This window comes from Eurosta solidaginis, chromosome 2 (assembly GCF_040869045.1).
Source record: "Eurosta solidaginis isolate ZX-2024a chromosome 2, ASM4086904v1, whole genome shotgun sequence".
Lineage (NCBI taxonomy): Eukaryota > Metazoa > Arthropoda > Insecta > Diptera > Tephritidae > Eurosta > Eurosta solidaginis.
Window position 1 is genome coordinate 4,383,497 of NC_090320.1, and position 20,788 is coordinate 4,404,284.

The following is a 20,788-nucleotide window of genomic DNA, read 5'->3' on the forward strand; positions in this document are numbered from 1 at the left end:
TGCTATATTGTATTTTGTCGAGATGAAGCTAGTAAATAATTTATTTAAGATACTAGGTCAAGGAAACATTAGATAGGGTATTAAGTGAAATATGTATAACGGGAAACTGGTTAAGCAAGTTTTTTGTATTAATTTCGCGTATTGTCAATATACATATTTCGATGTTTCTCATTTATGTATTTCGTAGCCTCCTGAAAATTGCAATGCAATTAAAATAATCTTGGATATGTATCAGAAAATGGTTTTGTTAGACACCAACCCTGCACGATGCCAAAGATTAGATACTTGATGCCTAAATATATCGTTGCAAAAATATGGATTAAAATGTAAACGCATCGAGCAATAAAAGTATCGATGTCTTGTGGTAACGGACTGTAATTGGTGTCCCTAAGCGGAAACTTGATTACTAAGGTTTATTAATCAAATTCAAAAGTAAGTCACGATCATACTATGGGATCAGATTAGAAAACCCTAAAACCTCTATAAATTACCTTAATATCTTTCAAACCTACTTTTTGCTTGGGAAATAAGCCCAGCTTTTGTTTTTTCAATACGCTCTATTAAAAGAATATCAGCATGTGAAAGAAGTCCTTGTCTGCAAATGGTTGGTAAACGTTCTCATATAAAAGCTCGGCATAAGAACGACACGCCTCAGGAAATTATTGACAAAACCATAGTAGGATTTATTTTACCGAGATAGTACAATCTAACAAATATTTTAAATAGTAAATGCAATGACGTTTGTTCTGTTTCTGACAATTCAACTCCCATCCAACGCGAGATTCAGCTAAAACAACAGAACATATGCGTCATTGACCTTCAGCAAGTACACTTGGAATATGGCAATATAAAAATACAAACTTGTAGTGATTATAATGATTATGTGATTGTTTAATTCTATAATCTTAATTTTTTTTTTTATTTGAAAATATTACGTTCCTCTAAAAATTTATTTTGCAGTCGTCGAATGATGCTGATGTTTGATAACGCAAGTGTGAATTATTTCATATTTATTTTTAGAGCTGAACTTATTGATGACGTAAGAAAACTAGAGCACTGCGGAACTTGCTTCTCACAGAGTGATAACAAATTTGTAGGCATTTAAAACAACAAAAAATGTATATTAAGAAGTTTTATTAATTTAAAACTTAGCTTTTTTTCAAATATTTATTTTGGTTTAGCATTTGCAGCACTGGAATTCGTTCCAGCTGCTGTCGGTTTTATGAGGGCGAAGCTATGGCCGTATGAAGGCCTCAAGAATACTGTGAAACATTATGGTAACTTGAGAGCACAAAACTACTTGAATATCACTTAACTTGTGTTGAGAACTAACATCGTACAGTCCTTTTAATTTTTCATAGGATAACACAAAATTAAAGATTGTGTGGGTAAATTGTGTATATGAATCGCAATATCCATATAACTTGCTTCCGACCCCATATGATCCAACAAAAACTGTTCATAACATATCCTTGCTAAGTAAACTTTTTAAAGATGAAATAATCACATGAATATACTGTACTTAGTTCTGTACACTTAATTGGCAATGTAAAAACAAAAACAATAAGACTTTAATTTACTAATAGTATTATTTATTTACTAATTTATTTTAATTTTTTAATTTAAAAGATAAAACAAATAACATACCTAATCAACAAAACAAAAATGTATTGCAAGCTCATGTATAAAGATCAATTTTAGATAAATTCTCAATATTTGCTTTATAAATTGAATTTCTGGTTAACCATAACATCAATGCATAGAATTTGAAACAAATAATGTAACTATTAGGTAAATGATTACAAAATGTAAAAACCAAAAAAAATCAGCAAACTGTACCAACAAAAACTTAAACAAAAACGCTTTTATTGTTTCTGCTTTTTGTCTCTCGATAGCTTACAAATCGGCAAGCTCTAATAGATATGCGTAACTGGTATGCGGTTACATGCAGATAAATTTACGTAGATAACATTAAATGTGGGCATGCGTTTGCGAATGACACGCCCGTTAAAGTAAGTTGACAAAGTTAAAAAGTTACAACAAAAAAGTTTTGTTTAGGAAACCGGAAAATGGGTAGCTTAAATAAAAAAACAGTGCTGATGAAAAAATTTTTATTTTAAATAATTTAGAACTTTTGAAGACAACAACGAACATTGAGTTTATGTACAGAAAACAAAAGATTGTTTTATGATAGAACTTCACTTAAGAGCGTTGATCTCATCAGGCTTAATACAATAGATATCTAGTTATATACGTACACACATTTATGATATTAGAGCTTTTCAGAAAAAAAATTGAAATTCCTCAATTCAACAATTTACTTGATAAAATATTAAACAAACTACTTCTTACTCTATAACGATTTTTTCTCGACCACAAGCGAGAATTTTGAGGCCCAGAAATCAAGAACTCGAGCTTCTCACACACAACTTTTTCGTCAATCAATTTAGTCACTGTTTTAGTTGTATTCCGGTGTCTTTTATTCGTGATATTTTAAAACTTTTGCTTGTGCTTCAGATGAAATCGTAAGCTCTACATAAAACTAGTATTGCAGCTAGATTCGAGAATTTCACGAGAAGTCGAAATTTTTAATATTTGATTTTCGTTATTTCCTAAACTCAGAATTTCCTATTCTTAAACCTCTATCAAATATGGGCGGAACAAGCTATAACTGGACCTATATTTTCATATGCTCAACCCAAGTTTAAAATTTAAATATTTAAAAAAGATGAAAAATGGAAATCTAAATTCCAACTAACATTTTCTCAAACTTTTGAGAATTTGTTTCTATTGTTTATTGAATAAATACAACGGATAGATTCTTGGTATCATGTATAGATATAGACTCCCGGCCACTACTAGGCAGCTAATTTAGTAAACTAAATTGTAATTACTTAATTTCTGTTATGTGAATCTAGAGGGGCTTAAGCATTGAGTTTTGGACCAAAATGTTAGAAGCGGACTGTTTAAAACAACTTTTTTTTAATAATGAAGATGGAGGCTCACGATAACTTGAGTGAATATTGAGATATTTTATTGAATCTAATCCCCAATTGCTATTTGAAATGAACGAAATCAGATGATAACCACACCCACTTTTCTAATATATGTATAACATTTTGGAAAACACAAAAAACCTGATTTTTTTTGTAATTAATATACCTAGAATGTTGAAATTTGATTTAGGTCATTTTTACTACATTACCTTCTATTATCATAACTATGGGCAAAATCCTTCTATTGGTCATAACTATAGGCAATTTTTCATTTAAAATAAAACTTTTTGGCGGCCACCGTGGTGTGATGGTAGCGTGCTCCGCCTATCACACCGTATGCCCTGGGTTCGCACCCCGGGCAAACCAACATCAAAATTTTAGAAATAAGGTTTTCCAATTAGAAGAAAATTTTTCTAAGCGGGGTCGCCCCTCGGCAGTGTTTGGCAAGCGCTCCGGGTGTATTTCTGCCATGAAAAACTCTCAGTGAAAACTCATCTGCCTTGCAGATGCCGTTCGGAGTCGGCATAAAACATGTAGGTCCCGTCCGGCCAATTTGTAGGGAAAATCAAGAGGAGTACGACGCAAATGGGAAGAGAAGTTTGGCCTTATATCTCTTCGGAGGTTATCGCGCCTTACATGTTTTTTTTTTATATTTCAAATTTGAATTCCTATCGCAAATCTAGCAACAGCAACATTACGCAGCAAAAAAAAAAATCAAGAAGTTAGTTCTATAAAATAAATTGTATGTATGTTGCGAACATAAATTAAAACGACTTTGTAAAAATACAAACAATCTTACACACCAACATATTTAAGATGTTCGATCATGCTCAACATGTGGTAGATTCTTTTTTTGGATAACGCTGTAGCAGCCGAAGCTCTACTTGAAAAACAAAAACGAATACAAAGGAAGTAAAATAGCTTAGGGTTAAAGTAGCTTAGCGACCACGTGCCATGTTTGCGCGTTCATCATTAGATTTCATAATGTACAAATTACTATGCATATATCGGGAATTTAATATTTAAATCATACTCAGTTTAACGGTTTCAAGAAATGCCAGCCAAGCTAAGCTGGCGCAGTCTTCTTTTTAAATATTTGCAACATTACTCATTGAAATTTTAAGCTTCTGTCTACTTTAATAGCGCTGGTGAACTTATTTTCTTCTTCTTTGGAATTGTTTTGTGTGCTTCCTTTTCATAGGAAGAATTCTTCCGCTTCTGATAGATCAACAAATATTAGTATGGCAGTAAAAGTAGGCAGCCAGCCAAAGTAATGATTTAAGGAACAAAGTCTGTTAGCTGTTGATATTAAAAATTTTGCATTTCTTCAGCTTAGTTCAACAACACCGGAAGTATCGTACTTAATGTGGAAACATTTCTTCTGCATTGCATCTTATTGGTGCAATGCGTATGAAGTAAGCCTAAGTAAGTTATTTTGAATCAGAAGTTTGGTGCCACTGAAAGGAATTCATAGAATTCAATTTTCAATTTCAGTCCTATTAAAATTTTACTGCGACAACTTAGGCGGCTCTATAAACCGTACTTTGTATCGGCCTTCGTGCCAAAGATCAAGTCTGTAGTCTGATTTTGTAGCAGTCCTATATCTTCGGCGATATATGTGACCCGGCCTATGAAAATGTGGCTTATGACTAAAAAAAAAACAGCTGTTAACAGCTGTTTCTCGAAATTTCTTTTTTGAGTCATAAGCCACCTTTTCATAGGCCGGGTCACATATATACATATTTTTTCTGCTACTTATCTGACTGAGCTTCTGGATAAGATAAGACGAAGTAAAAGTTCGACGTCAGAAATGGTCAAATAATTCGACTTGGAGCATTTCATCTAAAAAATGTGAATCAACAAACTGCAGTTTATAATATTTCAATGTTTCCTGAAATTTCGAATGGTTTTTAAAATCTATCCATATTAAATTAAACTCCAACAAAATGAATTTACAGCACATGAGTAGATATGCATGCAAGTACATTTATCTAAAAAATTCGCATACAAAGTACATAAACAAAGCACTCAACACGCACTTAAGGAAGTGCAATTAAAAAAGAAAGAAATTTATTAAACTAAAGTGTAAATATTTTAGTTTTCAATTTCCGTTTAATATATGGCTGTGTATGTGTGTATATAAATATTGACTTGCATTTAATGCACTTAATGCTCACAATTCAAAAAGTTCGAACAACAACTTCGACAAATGCCACACTCAAAACTTCAACATACAAGCAGTTTATCGTGATTTGTCGAACAGATCCACATGAAGCTAAATAAGTTTGTGGCACTTCTGAAAAAATGGCTAAAACCAGAAAAAGTGTAAAGATTCCTCTCGGAATGCTCAACCAGCAAAAAATTACTTCGAATCCAACCCCCTGCTTTTTGTTAATAGTGAAGCTAAGTCCTCATATCACTATATGGGATATCCAACTATCAAGGATTCCCAATTTCTCTCGTTCGAGGATTTAGAACAACAGAATAACGAAACTATATAAAAACTTTCTTAAAGGGGATGACGATTAATATCTAAGAGGTGAATTAAAGATTCAAACGCTATCAGCTTTAGGTGGCGTCTGGAGGGAGACTCCATATGTTATTTTACTTCGGCAACAATGACATCGGTTATTAATTGGAAACAAAAGTCTGCAATGACTTCCAAACTATATTAGCGACCTTGGGAACTGCAATAATCTCAACAAACATATTTCACCCACTGAAGTCTAACAGGAATAGCTCGCGTGACTTGTTACGAAAAGGGCAAAATCGCCTAGCTTGTTAAGCGCCAATTTATGATGCTGAATACAGCTAGTAGCTGATTTCAGCCACAAAACAAGCTCACTAAGAGCGTCATCGAAACAGAGGAAACAGTACTTTGCGCTTTCCTTGATGTCGAGGGTGCCTTGCATAACACATCTCACGAAAGCATAAACATAGCACTGCAAAGAAGAGGAGTTCAGATGCCTATCCAGGGATGGATTGACAATCTACTCCGCACAAGAATCGCTAAAGTCCATGTAGGCAACAGCGCAGTTAAGGTTAATACCACGAGGGGGTCCCCCCAAGGAGGTATCCTGTCACCCCTTCTGTGGATCCTAGTAGTAGATTAACTCGCGCAAAAGCTATCAAACAGTGGCATAAGATGCCAAGGATATGCTGACGACATCGTCATAATTGCAAGAGGTAAATTTGAGAGTATGCTCTGTGACATAATACAAAGAGCATTGAATATTACAAGTGGATGGTGCGCCAGTGTGGGGATTAACATCAACCCATCTAAGACAACCATCATACCCTTCACCAGAAGAAGGGTCCTACCTGCCCGGAGAACAATAATAATAGATGGCGTGGCACTAGAATATGGAACCACTGGGAAATACTTGTGGGTCACTTTTGACACCAAGCTCCTATGGAAACAACACTTCGACTCCATGAGAGCTAGAGCCACGAGGTCCATCATGGTATGCAAATATCTAGCAGGCAAATAATGGAGCTGTAGCCCAAATGTGCTAAGATGGATATATACCATGATAGTAAAACCTATGATAACATATGGCTCGATAGCCTGAGCATCGAGAACAACTCGGGCGACGACGAGGCAAGCACTATCAAAACTTCAGCGACTGAGCATTTTCAAGCGGAAGTATTCGCCATAAGCCAGTGTGCTGACCTGAACCTTCAGCGCGAATCGTCCAATGAAAAAATTACCATACTCAGTGACAGTCAGGCCGCCCTCAAGGTGATCTCGGCGTCTGAAATAAAATCCGCACTGGTCCTTGAGTGCGTTGAAAAGCTAAATCAACTAGGAGCACACAACGAACTACTGTTGGCCTGGGTTCCTGGCCACAGGGGAGTTGAGGGTAATGAGCAGGCGGACAGCCTAGCTAGAAAGGCAGCAACGACACGACCTATGGGTCCTGAACCGTTCCTGCCAGTAGACCCGCAGAAAATTAGAGGGCATCCATTAGTAGAAGAAAGGGCAAAGAGGGTCGAACACTGGCGCAATATGCCAGGCAATCTAAGTTACTGTTAGGGAGTTACAACGCAACTCGATATAGGGCATCAATAGGCCTCTCGAAATATAACCTAAGAATCCTAACAGCTATTCTTACTGGACACTGTAGACTAAACAGTCAGATGCAAAAGCTGGGTAATTATCGAACAACACATGCCGGTTTTGTGATCGATCAGCGGGGACGGCGGACCATGGACTCCTGGAGTAGGACGCAATCTCAAGACGTAGGGCTAAGTTTATGGGCTCACCATTGCCAGAGCATTCTCACATCAAATCCCTCAAGCCAGGTGAACTGCTAGGCTTCATCAAAGATGTCGGCTTGGATGAGGTGCTGTAAAGCAGCTGGGGGCACAATGGAACAATGGTCGCAGTGCGATCCTCAATTAGTTATCTATCTATCTATCTAAGAGCCTCATCTGATATACAATATACTGATCTTGTATGGCGGTTTACGGTGCCCCAAAACGTTTGTTTTTTTGCACTAGTACGGGGTATGCCAGACAGAGCATCCATTCATGAAGCCGCCATGCTATCTGCCAATTAGGTTACGGTGAACTGGCCTGTCAATAAGCCTTACATAGACTGAATATATGCATAGTGTTGCCAGAATATATTTGACAACAAAACGGAAACCCCCCAACTTGGTACCAGAACTTACGTTATAAAATAATTTCATCCTATTGGCGAATAATAAAAGTTTACTGAGACCTAACTTAATAGCTGCCTCGATATCTGGCAACTCAGCCGCCCCTAGAAGGTAGCTGTAAGTTAAACTTCAGAAGTTCTAAAGAAAAAAGAGTATAGTGCCCAAGTTAAGTCTCAGCTACGGTAAGCATCTCCGCCAACATCAAGAATCCAACTTAACGAACCCTAGGGAAGTGATATTTCGGTTAGAATGAATTCAAAGCGGAAGCGCATTGACATCATATGTATATCCATCTTAAATTTGTTTTCGTGACAAAATAAATACAACATAGCTCGATGTGCATGATATATTCTAAACTAAACCATTCTGAACAGGAGTATCAATCTAATATTTCATGAGACCTAGCAATACTATCATATCTTATTGACTATATTAATATCTAAGAGATCATATATTCCCTAGCTCGCTAGCCACCTACTCTACTGATCCCTATCTCCTCGTTCTCTGTTAGCTCATTTCTGCTTTCCACTCCCACCTATTCTATTACTTTTAACTTGTTGCTAACATCACCGCCAGATTTCGTAATTTGAATTGATCAAACGAGAATCCTCTTCCATCACAAAACCTTTCTTCTCTTCCCTTTTGATGCATCAATTAATCATCAACGCATCATAATTTAATTATCCATCGTTTGACTTATAAATAGGGAGCATAACTACAACAAATTGATTATGAAAATATTTCCCATCCAGAGCTTTGATTACACAATAGTTGACGTAATGAACTAAAATTATCTGCTGTCCACTCCATCAACTTTAGCTTATGGCAAGCCAAGGGAATGCATATCTATGTGAATATCTTGTTCCAGCTTAACTTTAGAGTTGTTGCACCAATCACGGATGTTCACTTAGTTTATTTTGTAGGCGTATTGTTGAACCATTTTGCATATGACCTGCACCTTTAATTGTAGTAATTTGAAATTTTCTCTGCCGACTGACTCTCACAACGAAAGTTTTGATTGATGCATTCGAAATTTGCCTCAGTTATCAACTACGAATATTACAGCTATTGTTTAATTTGTAGTTAATTTTGTACGACCAGTTTAAACTTTGACATTTGATTGCACTATTGTTGTTGTTTATCAAATTTTGTGGCCAACAACAATGTTGGGAGTGGTTTGTACTTGTAGCATACCCTAATTTTAGTTAATATGATTTAGGTTAGTTGCAGATATCAAAGTTTTGTATTGTTTCCTGACTTGATCTACATAACTACATAAATACATACATACATACCTAGGCCTCATTTCTCTACTCTTTTAATGATTAGTATCAGTTTGCTTTAGAATATGAAAGTGAATGTCCAATCTGTCATGATGCACTTTGGTTAACAAATTTATATTTCTGGAAAACGATCCGATATCGACTGTTTGTAGCTTGTAATCACTAAAAGCCAGTATTTATAATATAGCTTACATATCTTATAGGTATAGGTAAAAGAAATGTCCAATGTACAATGCATTAACAAAAAGAAACACGATGTTGATGTGTTTATTTGGGGAAAAGAAAACCTAAACAAACTTTGTCATAATCATAGCAATGACGTGGCGTCTCTTGTTGAAAGTCGAATGAGATGAAATATTGCGCTTATTCCCGGAAAAATTGCTTCAAAATAAAAACAAAGCCAGATGGGCAATTATAAGTAAAACTACGATGATTAAATAATTACTTTGATAAGTCTCTTTTGAATATGAACTGCAGTTCATAATTTTTGTGTTGTTTGTTAATGTGGCATGAATATCAATTTTTTTTTTTCAATTCTTATTTGGTTTGGTGACAAATCATGTGTTATAAATGTGTCGACATAAACCTTAGTTATGGACATAATCTAAGACCAATGACTCATAAATAATGTGAGTTAGTCCTAAACGGAATGGCGGAACGATCGATGAAAGCGCCGATTCAAGTACGACATCCATTTTCAATAAAAATATAAATGTAACTACGTATTTAAGTATAAACAATTTGTAGGTATTGGCGCTTTGAACAACGTCACAGAGGCAATAAAACTTATTTATTACATGCTATGAAATAAAAGCCTTAGAATATTCTAAATATGGATGCAAAGTACCATATTGTAACGAATTTACTGCAATTCCGCTTATTTTAAATCTTCTACTAAGAATCGAATCACTAAACTGTTGAATAAATAACACCACTATTCAGTAATGCAAAATGGTCTTTATTAAAATACTTCTACTATTGCTCGACAGATAGCGTGCTTAATCAAAACTGATTGTGGCGTCTCTACTACTGCAGCCTTTTATGCTCTTTGATTTCCTCGTTGCATCTTCTAGGCGCTTCTATTCTAGAATCTACTAGTTGGTTATCTGTTATAATTATAACTACAGATGTAAATGTATAGCTCTCATATGCGCGTGTGTTTGTGAGCGACACTTCCACAATTATAATTGCATATCCCAGATAAGATATCTGCATGTGTTTGTGCGTTGCTTCTCCGCTGCGTGTACGTACATATGTGTAGACATAATGATTGATTCGTTTATGTAGATACATAATGATTGATTTATGGATGTGCATACAAGGCGCTGCTTAGCATCGGCTTAGAGATGGCAGTACCCCTTAGTGTTGCTAATATTCGTAACAATATTTATGCCTGGTTTTTCAGTGCGAGTTTAAACTCTAGTTAAAGCTATTCTGATCTGTTGTTCTACAACATAAAATTTGGCTGTTCATCTCAGCTTAAGCGGCTGAAGTGGCAGCGTTAAACTCTAGTCAACTTTAACTGGAGTTAAAACCCGGGCCTTAAAGGTCAGCTCGAAAAAGAAAACAAAATATGATTCATCGTTTTAAAATTATTCCTCCTAGAGTGAACTGACTTGCAGTTGACCACATGTAGACGGAAACCTAATTAAAAAACTTATAAAAAATAGTTAAAACTAACAAAAGAAACGGTCCCAAAAACGATGAAGTAAACACATTGAACTTCGCCTTGCAAAAATATACTATTATTTCAATTGAACAAAATTTAGTTTATGATCCCATGCTAAATGATTCAAAGAAATGTAAGCCTGCAATTCTGGCTTTAAGAAAATCCCGATGACCTGAATTTTATACATTCACCGTAGGACGAATTATAATTGTTTGTTATATTTTCTACCAGGCCATAACCATTTCTTTCCCACTTTTTTCGCGATTTCTGAAAACTTGAATACTGACTCTTTAAATGTAGGACAATCTCTCCAGTCTTTGTGCTACGAGCTTTAACAAAAAAATACTGTATGAAATGAAACTATAAAGCTCTTGAGAAAAAATATATGCATATGCTTAACAAGCAAAGCCTGGATTCAGGCCTGACTCAGAAAGTGGGATAGATAATTGTACCACTTTCTTTACCTATGTAAGCTGTGAGCTCAGAAATAGCTTCCCACAATTGAATCCAGTAAGAAATACGGCAGTACTTCATTAAATGGGTCTTTATCTCCCAAAAACGCATCGATGCGTGCTGGTACCGTCCTCCGCCTACCACACCGAAGATCCTGGGTTCAATTTCCGACCAAAGGAACATACAATTTTTGTTTTTATTTTTTTTTATGAATTTCTATAATGAATTTTACCAACAGACAAAATAATGCAGAAAAGAAAAGAAAATGCGTGGAGGGGAAAAAAGAAAACAGAGGAAGCGAAAGGAAAGGAGAAGAAAGGAAAGGCAAAGAAAAAAAAGAAAAGATAACAAGCGTTATCGGTGAGTAATCGGATTGCTATCAACAGTTAATATTTATCGGTGAGTTATATAAGAGTTAGCGATTTGTTATGGAAGGATTATAAATTTGTTATCGATAGCAAACCGGTTTTTTATCTATAGTGTGGGCGATATGGTGGGTAAAATAGTTGTTTAGCAAACGAATGCTCCAAGTTTAAGTGCAAGAACAGATAATGAAATAAAAATGCTACGCATTTCGGGAAAAAAGCATCTGTCTCAAGGAAAACCGACATGAAAACTGCAGGGTTTGGAAAACCTAAAAATATGGCATTAAAAGTTCAAAGATAAGCCCGGCCCTGAATTAAATCTCGCCCAATCACTCTTCTTTGAAACTGTTCATCCCAACCCTTAGTTTCTAGTATTTAAAAAAATTATATTAATGAAGAAGAACTTCCAGGAAAGCATTATTTGAAATTGGTCGGATTAAATTTTCATCTAGGTATTTTTTTCTCTTCAAACTTAAAACTTTCTATTAATGTTAATTGTTTCCTTTGTTGCTGAGTTCGCATGTAATTGCTATAAAACTAAACCCTGACATCTTAAGTGTTTGGAAAACTTTGATTACAAACAAAAGTGTAATCATAATTATTATATGAACTGACATATCTCGTGGCAAAGACAAAACCTGGATGGTTACGCTTTAACTCACTTAATCCTTAATGTCGTCATCGGTGGCACTTTAAAAACCAAATTTAAAATGATTATAAATACTTAGTGTATTAAACTGTCAACATAGGAACAGGTTCATAGCTCATTTACGACTCGGTTGTTGGAGCTAGGCTTAGATGCTTGGAAACAAAAATATGTACTTACATATGTGTATACGTATGAGTTTATTTATATGTACAGTTACATTTTTATTCACACTTATTTGTGTTTATGAATGAAAAATGACTTGGCAAAAATTTAAATTAAAAATTTCGTTTTCAAACACACACATCATGGAGTGCATGCGAGTTTATGCAAACAAAAATTAAGGTTTTCCGGCTTTTTTAACGCTGTTTTATTTTAAACCGTTTGAATATTCATTTTAATAGTATTTATTTAATTTTTAGGTAGCCTATGTTAATTTGTTTGTGCATATGTATATAAGTGTATGCCACCCCCATCGTGTTATATTTTAATTGCGCTTAGAAAGGTAAATCTAGTAGGTCTTCTTGGCATAATTTGTTTTCGGCGGATTAAATGATAAATGCCCAGTCAGCCAAGCGTTAATGTTAACATTTCTATTATTTGATAAATGAAGGTAGCCAACAATTGTTGGCAGCTGTCCGCATATACTTTTACATGATCAGTGTTGTGATGACCTTGACCTGCTACAACTTAATGAAAAACCATAAAACAATAAAAGCAGTAAACACATGAAGCATGAGAAAGTAAATTTTCTACGGAATTGATCAACGCCCTATTGGCACCTAATTGGAATCGCTTTTTCTTCTTCACTTTGCGGTGTGATTTATGATATACAAAATCATTTTTTATAGAAGCTGTTTAAGCACTCGTGAGTTTTATAAAGTGAAAAGTTTTGATTTAGTTTTTTTTTTCCCCCATAGTTGATTCATCGATGCATTTTAAAGTGAAATTTTCTATTAAAAAGAACCCACTCAGCATTTAGGTGATTCAATTTTGAATTTCCCTACATATCAAAACAATTTGATTACTCTTTCTGACTAAATAATGAGTTATCATACAATTGAACAAAAGAAATAATCAAATATGAATACTTTTGATGATAAAAACTAAAAAGCATTTTTCGATCACTTTTTGGAATCATTTTTGAAGTCCTTTAATGACTAAATTTTAATATTTCATAAAAACCAACAAAAAGAACAATCAAATATGGTTACCTTTGATGATCAAAAACTGAATATAGTTTTTCAATCACATTGTGGAATCATATTTGAACCAAATGTGTTTACTTTAGGTGATCAAAAATTTATGATCATTTTTCATTCATCTTTCTGAATCTTTTATGAATATATTTATTGACCGAATAATGAATTTTATACTTGTTGAAATTTTACTTTTCATTAAAAATTTTATTTTTTTCACATACACATAATTTTTCAATCATGAAGCTAAGAAAAAATATATAAGAATTTTATTATTTATGCAAAAGATATTTTTCAAGACAAAAATAATGTAATGCTGCTCGCGAACGAAGATTTCCCCAACCATTTGTCCCCTTCAGCTTCCCAGAAAATACATAATGATTGGACAATACATAGGTTGTGAGCTATTTGAACTCCAGGTAAGTGAAACTATCTTGACATACCTGGATACGGCTTCAACATCCCGTATCGTATCCGTATTTTAAGATGCAGACGATAATGCTGATGTTGGATGTTTTAGTCGCAGGTGTATATCGGTCAAGTTTGTTTGCGAGTTAGCTGTGGCTCGAATAGCTCACTTTCGCATGCTTTCTTCCCCTGATGAAATAAGATTATTATGTAGTGTCCTATTTTGAATGAGATATGAAGAATAAATGCATCAAAATCGCATTCAAAAATGATTCAAAAATCTTAACCAAAACGATTGAAATATATTCACGAATATGATCAGAAAATGACTGTGAAAAGCAGTCAAATATTACTCTAAAACTATTAAAGCTCAATTTTACAATGATATCAAATATGTATAAAAAGCGTTTCGAAATAGAAATCATAAATGATTATTCAAGAATAATCACATTTATGGTACATTTTTCTCCCGACGATACGTTAATTTTCGAACAGAAAATGCTTTTAAATTTGAACGTTTTTAATCATCTTGGGGTATGATATTTAAATATTTTTTGATCAAAATTTTCAAAAAATGCTGGCTGGGAAGGCGGTTTCATATAATAATTTTTTTTTTGTTTCATATATAAAGCTCAAATAACGAAAAGTTTTGAAATGGTGTCAGCTAACCCCAACGAGACAAAGCGTTCACCACGCTCTGTTGAGCACTCCAAATATCACATCAATCTATGCATTCAGTTTTGTTTGTATGTGTGGAGCTAATTAAGGGAACACTTCACTAATCAGTATGATGCTGAACGATTAGTATGTCTGTTTGCGCGATGGCGGTGTCCAATCTATTGGTTTTATCTCTCACGATTCTATTTGAAAGCCGTATGGTATGCAGTTAATCTTGCTGCTGAATTAGCAGGAACATTTCCAAAAATTCTTAAAGGGTACTACCGAAATAAAATGCAAATATGTAATAAGACTCAATTTTCGTCAACCATCCGAAAGGAACTTTACAGAACAACGAAGGCGCGGATACATAGTGAAAGATTACCTCACTTTGCTAAGCATTCAGAGGAAACTGTAACTTTAAGGGCCGTTTTTTCAAGTACCGTTTAACGTTTTTGAACAAAATGTTTGTTTATAGGAAAACGACTCTTAAACGTTTCATTTTTAAAGATGGCGCTGATATTGTTATAGTTTCCACCTCCGCCGAATTGATTTCCGTACGCTTCGTACTAGCAATTTCTGGTACTAGCCTGACTTCCTCGGTAACAATTTGTTTGGCTTTTCGAAACCTTTTGATCTGTGGTTTTTAGTTCCGTCATACGGCTGACATACTGTGAGAATATTCTTCGTGTGTTAACGCGCTGGGATATTGTTCAGCTAGCTTAGTCGGCAGAGCCGGACACTCTTAAGTTAGCGTTCTTTGGTGTTGGTGCTCGATATTTTCGCAAACCAAAAAAAATAATAGTTTATTATTTTACTTTCCCTAAAAATCTCGAATAGAAATTGGAAGGGACTTCTGGTTAATTTTTTGAAGTGCAAGTTTCCACTGACTTCACATGTACCTGGATTTTGTTGGTGGAAAGTCCTTATTAAAACGATAATTTTGATTTTATATTCATGATTTGGTTCATAAGCAATACCCTTTTTCTTCTTCTTCTTAATTGGCGCTTAACCGTTTAAACGGTTATGACCGTCTCTCTCTGCCAACGGGCGCCAATTGGTGACACCAAGGGAGTTTAAATCGTTTTCCACCTGGTCCTTCCAGCGGAATGGGGGCCGCCCCCTTCCTCTGCTTCCATATGCGGTTTCCGATAGAAACACTTTATTGGCCGGAGCGTCATCTTTCATTTGCATAACAATACCTTTAGTTTTTTTTTTTTTTTTTGAAATCTTTCGGAAAACTGCAACATTTCACCTAACTATTACGCCACTTATCCCAGCTATGATAGATTATAGCTACAAACCACTCAAAGAATCATTTTCTCATAACAAAAAATCGAACGGAACATTTCCGTCACTGTTAATACTTTCACACTCAAATTACCAAATTAGATGTTGTTTAATGGGTTGACGCTTGTTTGAAAGAAGGAAGCAAAGGCTGCTACATATTTATCATCATCAATTACCATCATCATCATTATCACTACCTTACTACATCAAGGCTCTGTATAGCAGATTCCATATATGACAACTTTCATGTCATCTATTTTGCTGAATATATTCCGTAGAAAATAATATATACATTTTGGATCTTTAACTGGAGATGAAAAGGAGAAAAAACCCTCAGCTCCCGCGAATGTCGGGTCTAATCACCGAGCCCATAGCTACACCACTACTTATGAAAACTTTTTTCTTCACCTCAAATTTGATATGACTTAGTATCATTTAATAATTAGAGCTTGGTTCCAGTAACAATGCAAGCAGTTCTTCTAGGTTAGCTTCTTTACTTTAAGCTATATATGACAATTTTTCTAATTTTCGATTTTAACTTTATTTTTCTGCATTCAAATTTTATATATATGCTGTTCAGTTAGTAATTATATATGTACTACACTATGTATTTATGTATTTATATGTCAGTATGTATGATTCAACATTTATTTGCTTACGCGCTATTTACAGATAAGACTATAGACAGATAAGTAAATTTTAGTTTGTAAATATGTTGAAAGCGAATGTGTAATATGTACCTACGTTTTCTGCATATAAATAATCATACAAACATACAAAGTTGCACAAACGATTATTGCGACAGATTCTGATAAAGCAGCATTCTCATTACTTAATAGAAGATACTACATACTACGTATTCGCATAGCCTTTCAATTACACTACCCAAAACACTTTTAATTAAGATTCCTTGTTCTTTGCTTACGAATATGGGCGAAACCGTTTTTGCTCATTATCATTGTTCTCACTGCTTTACTATTATCTATTGTTATCGCTCCGATGTTTTGGTTGTTGGCAAAGTTAAGGTGGTGATGCACACAATTAATAAAATTCAATCAGGTAAGTACACTTAATGAAGGTGTTTTTGTTACTGTTGTTGTTATCATAAGAGAGTTAAGCGATTTTAGCGTGAAAATTACAGTTAAGTATCGAAGCCTTATCCGCATGCTGAAATTACACCATGGCTATATAACTATTTGTAGATGTTTACTTCGATTTGGCCTTGCGTTAATTGCGAAACAACAATTTTGTAAATTAAACACAATTGATGCTGAGTTTTAGGTAAAATGGATTATAATTAGCAGAAGTAATTAAATTCTTCAGAGCATATCTTCAGCCCTGATTTCGTATGTTTCCTGTTTTTTGGTTTTTTTTTGTTGATTTTTTGTTACTAAAAATAACTGGGAACGAATGAGTGACACAAGTTGCGAAAAAAATGTGTCGAACTAAAGCAATACGTTTTGTTTTTATTATAGGAATTCTGTGTGAAAGATCAGAAATATCGCCGGAAAGTTAAGAATCATAAAAGCCCTCCAGGCGTTCTTAAACTAAAGTAAAGATAAGAAACTCGCAGGTAAACCTGCAGAATGAGCAGTTTACTTCGGAGAAATCTATTGTAGCCTGATGATTTCACAAATTGCGATGTGGGCTCAGAACTTCTACCATAATTTGAGTTGTTTTGTTAGATGTCTAACAGAAAGGCTTTGAACTTGGAATCTCACATTCTCAAAAATTATTATCCCTTTCGTTTTCTCAATAAGTCTGTGCCACGCGACAGTCTTTCGTTAATTTAGTTGATTCAAGTTGTGTTTTGGAGTTGTCAACATATCTTGATATCGGTCAAGTTCTCGCAAATCTATGTTAATTCGTATGTTTTTTTTTTAACTTTCGGTAGCACATGATACTACAATGTCTATACCATAACTTGGATCTATCTCTAGTTGTTGTCTTCACTTTCTGGCAGGGATCCTTTTCGGGAACATCCGGAAGTTTCTTGGACTTTTCTTGCCTTAAAAATGTTCAGTTTTATTTTGAATCTATTTTGAGTGGTTAGCCTCATACTCTAAAAACAATTGAGAGGTAAGAATTTGGGTTTATAAACTTACAGCTCAAACTTGATGAGCAATTGAGAAATAATTCATTTCTACAAGTCACTAATTGTACGCATCCAGTTATATTGTGCTAAAGTATGGTTGCTGAAAACGTTAATCAAGGCATTTCTGTGAGTGTTCCAGAGACAACTACTTCGAAAGATACACGATGCGCTAAGAACAGATATCGATGAAAAAAAATGGTCTGACCCAGAAGGGAGGCTTATTGGAATCCTCTAATGGAAGCGGTGATAAAAAATCTTTAGGTTCTACTTATTTATAAAAACCAATTAAAAGTAGCATTTCAAAAATTTACAAAAACATTAAAATTCAAGACAACAAATTATTCAAAGATCGTCAGAGCTAAAACGGCAAACTTTGCTCACTAATTTAATTTAGAAAAAAAATTAATTACTTTATCTACTAACTTTTTATGTCATGTTTCCTTTTAAAGCAAAACAATAAAATCTGGACCTGGTGAATGTAAGAACATTAAACATCGTCAATTATAGTCGAGTGAGAAAAGTGAAAACACCAAGTGAAATGAAACGTGTTATAAAAACTTTAGTACTAAATTTTAGTTCCCAACACAAAAATTTTAATTGCATAACTTAAACTTAGAATAAAAAAATAAAAACAAAGAAGCCACGTAAAGTTTTAGGAGCCCCAAAATATTTAAATTTTGTTATTGGTCGCTATTTGTTTTATTATCACTTAGTCGAATTGCCTTTTAACGCACTTTTATAGATTTTTCCACGCATTTTTATTGTCACCAGAAAAATCATTTGCATAAATATATGTACAATGTACCTAAACATGTAGAATACATTAGCTGTACAAATAGTACAGTAGTGAGGGAAAAGTTAGCAGACAAGTGAGTGTATGTACATTTTTGATAAAGGCTATATAAATTAACAAGTAAAGGTGTCGTAAGTTCGGGTGTAACCGAATATTATATACTCAGCGTGAGCTTCAATTGTACATTTCATTTCAGATAAATTACTTTTCTACATAACACGTGGCACCGCCCATTTAAAAAAATTTCTCCCCATTTCCTCTTACAATAAAACTTTATAAATGAGATGTTATTGATTCAAACCAATTTTTTTTTTTTTTATAGCTTATTATTCTAGTCTACGACCCTTTTAAACTTATTTTATATCTAAGTTGCCGTGGTCTTTAACCGATCCCGGACATTTTTACTAGAAATATTTTCTGCTATAAGGAAAATAAGTGTACACAATTTCATTACGATATGTTAATTTGTCTTCGAGTTATGGCTCCCGAACCTTAGAAAATTGCTTAGTCATAAAAGGGGCGGGGCCACATCCATTTTCAAAAATTTTAGTTTTTCCAATTTAATGTTATAATTCAATTCAGAAAGTAAAATTCTATTGATACAAAGCTCTTTTTCGCTTAGATATAGCTTATTGTTTTCGTCTACGACCCTTTTAAAAATCTTTTATATAAAAGTGGGCGTGGTCTTTAACTGATTTCGTTGAAAAAGCATTCCTTATAGTAAAGGCAGCCTCTCTGCCAAATTTTGTTACGATAGGTTTAACGATTTTTGATTTATGATTAATAATATTTGTAAAATGGATTTTATCACAAGTGGGCGGTGCCACGCCCAATTTGGAAAAAATTTTTTTAATTTTTATCAAGAGTCTCAATATCAGTCCACACGTCAAATTTGAACATTCTACGTGTATTATTTACTAAATAATGAGGTTTTTGTGTTTTCCAAAATGTTATATATATAAAAAGTGGGCGTGGTTATCTTCCGATTTCGATCATTTTCAATACCAATCTATTCTGGGTCCAGATAAGCTCGTGTACCAAATTTGGTGAAGATATCTCAATATTTACTCAAGTTATCGTGTTAACGGACAGACGGACGGACATGGCTCAATCAAATATTTTCTTTATACTCAGTCGAGCAGACCTCACAGAGTATGTTAACTTTGATTGGATAACGGTTGGTTGTACAGGTATAAAGGAATCGAGATAGATATAGACTTCCATACATCAAAATCACCAATATCGAAAAAAAAAATTGATTGAGCCATGTCCGTCTGTCCGTCCGTCCGTCCGTCTGTCCATTAACACGATAACTTGAGTAAATTTTGAGGTATCTTGATGAAATTTGGTATGTAGGTTCCTGGGCACTTATCTCAGATCGCTATTTAAAATGAACGATATCGGACTATAACCACGCCCACTTTTTCGATATCGAAAAATTCGAAAAACAGAAAAAATGCGATAATTTATTGCCAAAGACGGATAAAGCGATGAAATTTGGTAGGGGGGTTGCCCTTATGACGCAAAATAGAAAATTAGTAAAATTTTTGACAATGGGCGTAGCACCGCCCACTTTTAAAATAATGTAGTTTTGCAATCTGTAATTTGGCAGTCGTTGAAGATATCATGATGAAATTTGGCAGGAACTTTACTACTATTACTATATATGTGCTAAATAAAATTTAGCAAAATCGGATGAAGAACACGCCCACTTTTTAAAAAAAAATTTTTTTAAGTCAAATTTTAACAAAAAATTTAATATCTTTACTGTATATAAGTAAATCATGTCAACATTCAACTCCAGTAATTATATGGTGCAACAAAATACAAAAATAAAAGAAAATTTCAAAATGAGCGTTGCTCCGCCCTTTTTCATTTAGTTTGTCTAGAATACTTTTAATGCCATAAGTCGAACAAAACATTAACAATCCTTGTGAAATTTGGTTGAGGCTTAGATTCTAGGACGGTAACTGTTTTCTGTGAAAAAGGGCGAAATCGGTTGAAGCCACGCCCAGCCGTTAACACGATAACTGGAGCAAACATCGATATATCTTTACTAAACTCAGTTCACGTACTTATCTGAACTCACTTTGTATTGGTATAAAAAATAGTCGAAATCCGACTATGACCACGCCCACTTTTTCGATATCGAATATCACGACAAATTAAAAAAATTTCATAATTCTATACCAAATACGAAAAAAGGGATAAAACATGGTAATTGGATTGTTTTATTGACGCAAAATATAACTTTAGAAAAAACTTTGTAA

The 20,788-nt window shown here is 34.2% G+C and overlaps 1 protein-coding gene across 2 annotated transcripts in view; it reads right to left on the reverse strand.

The window, feature by feature from the left end:
* The window catches only part of loh (lonely heart), a 146,404-nt gene that overhangs the window by 118,568 nt on the left and 7,048 nt on the right, over window positions 1-20,788 (reverse strand). Inside the window, exon 1 of one of the 2 annotated variants that reach the window (XM_067764109.1) lies at window positions 513-592. The exons of the other annotated variant lie outside the window; for it this stretch is intronic. The gene's annotated coding sequence lies outside the window, so the exon portion shown is untranslated. Of the gene's footprint in view, window positions 1-512; window positions 593-20,788 lie in introns of those variants that run through there. 2 annotated transcript variants of the gene reach the window in all.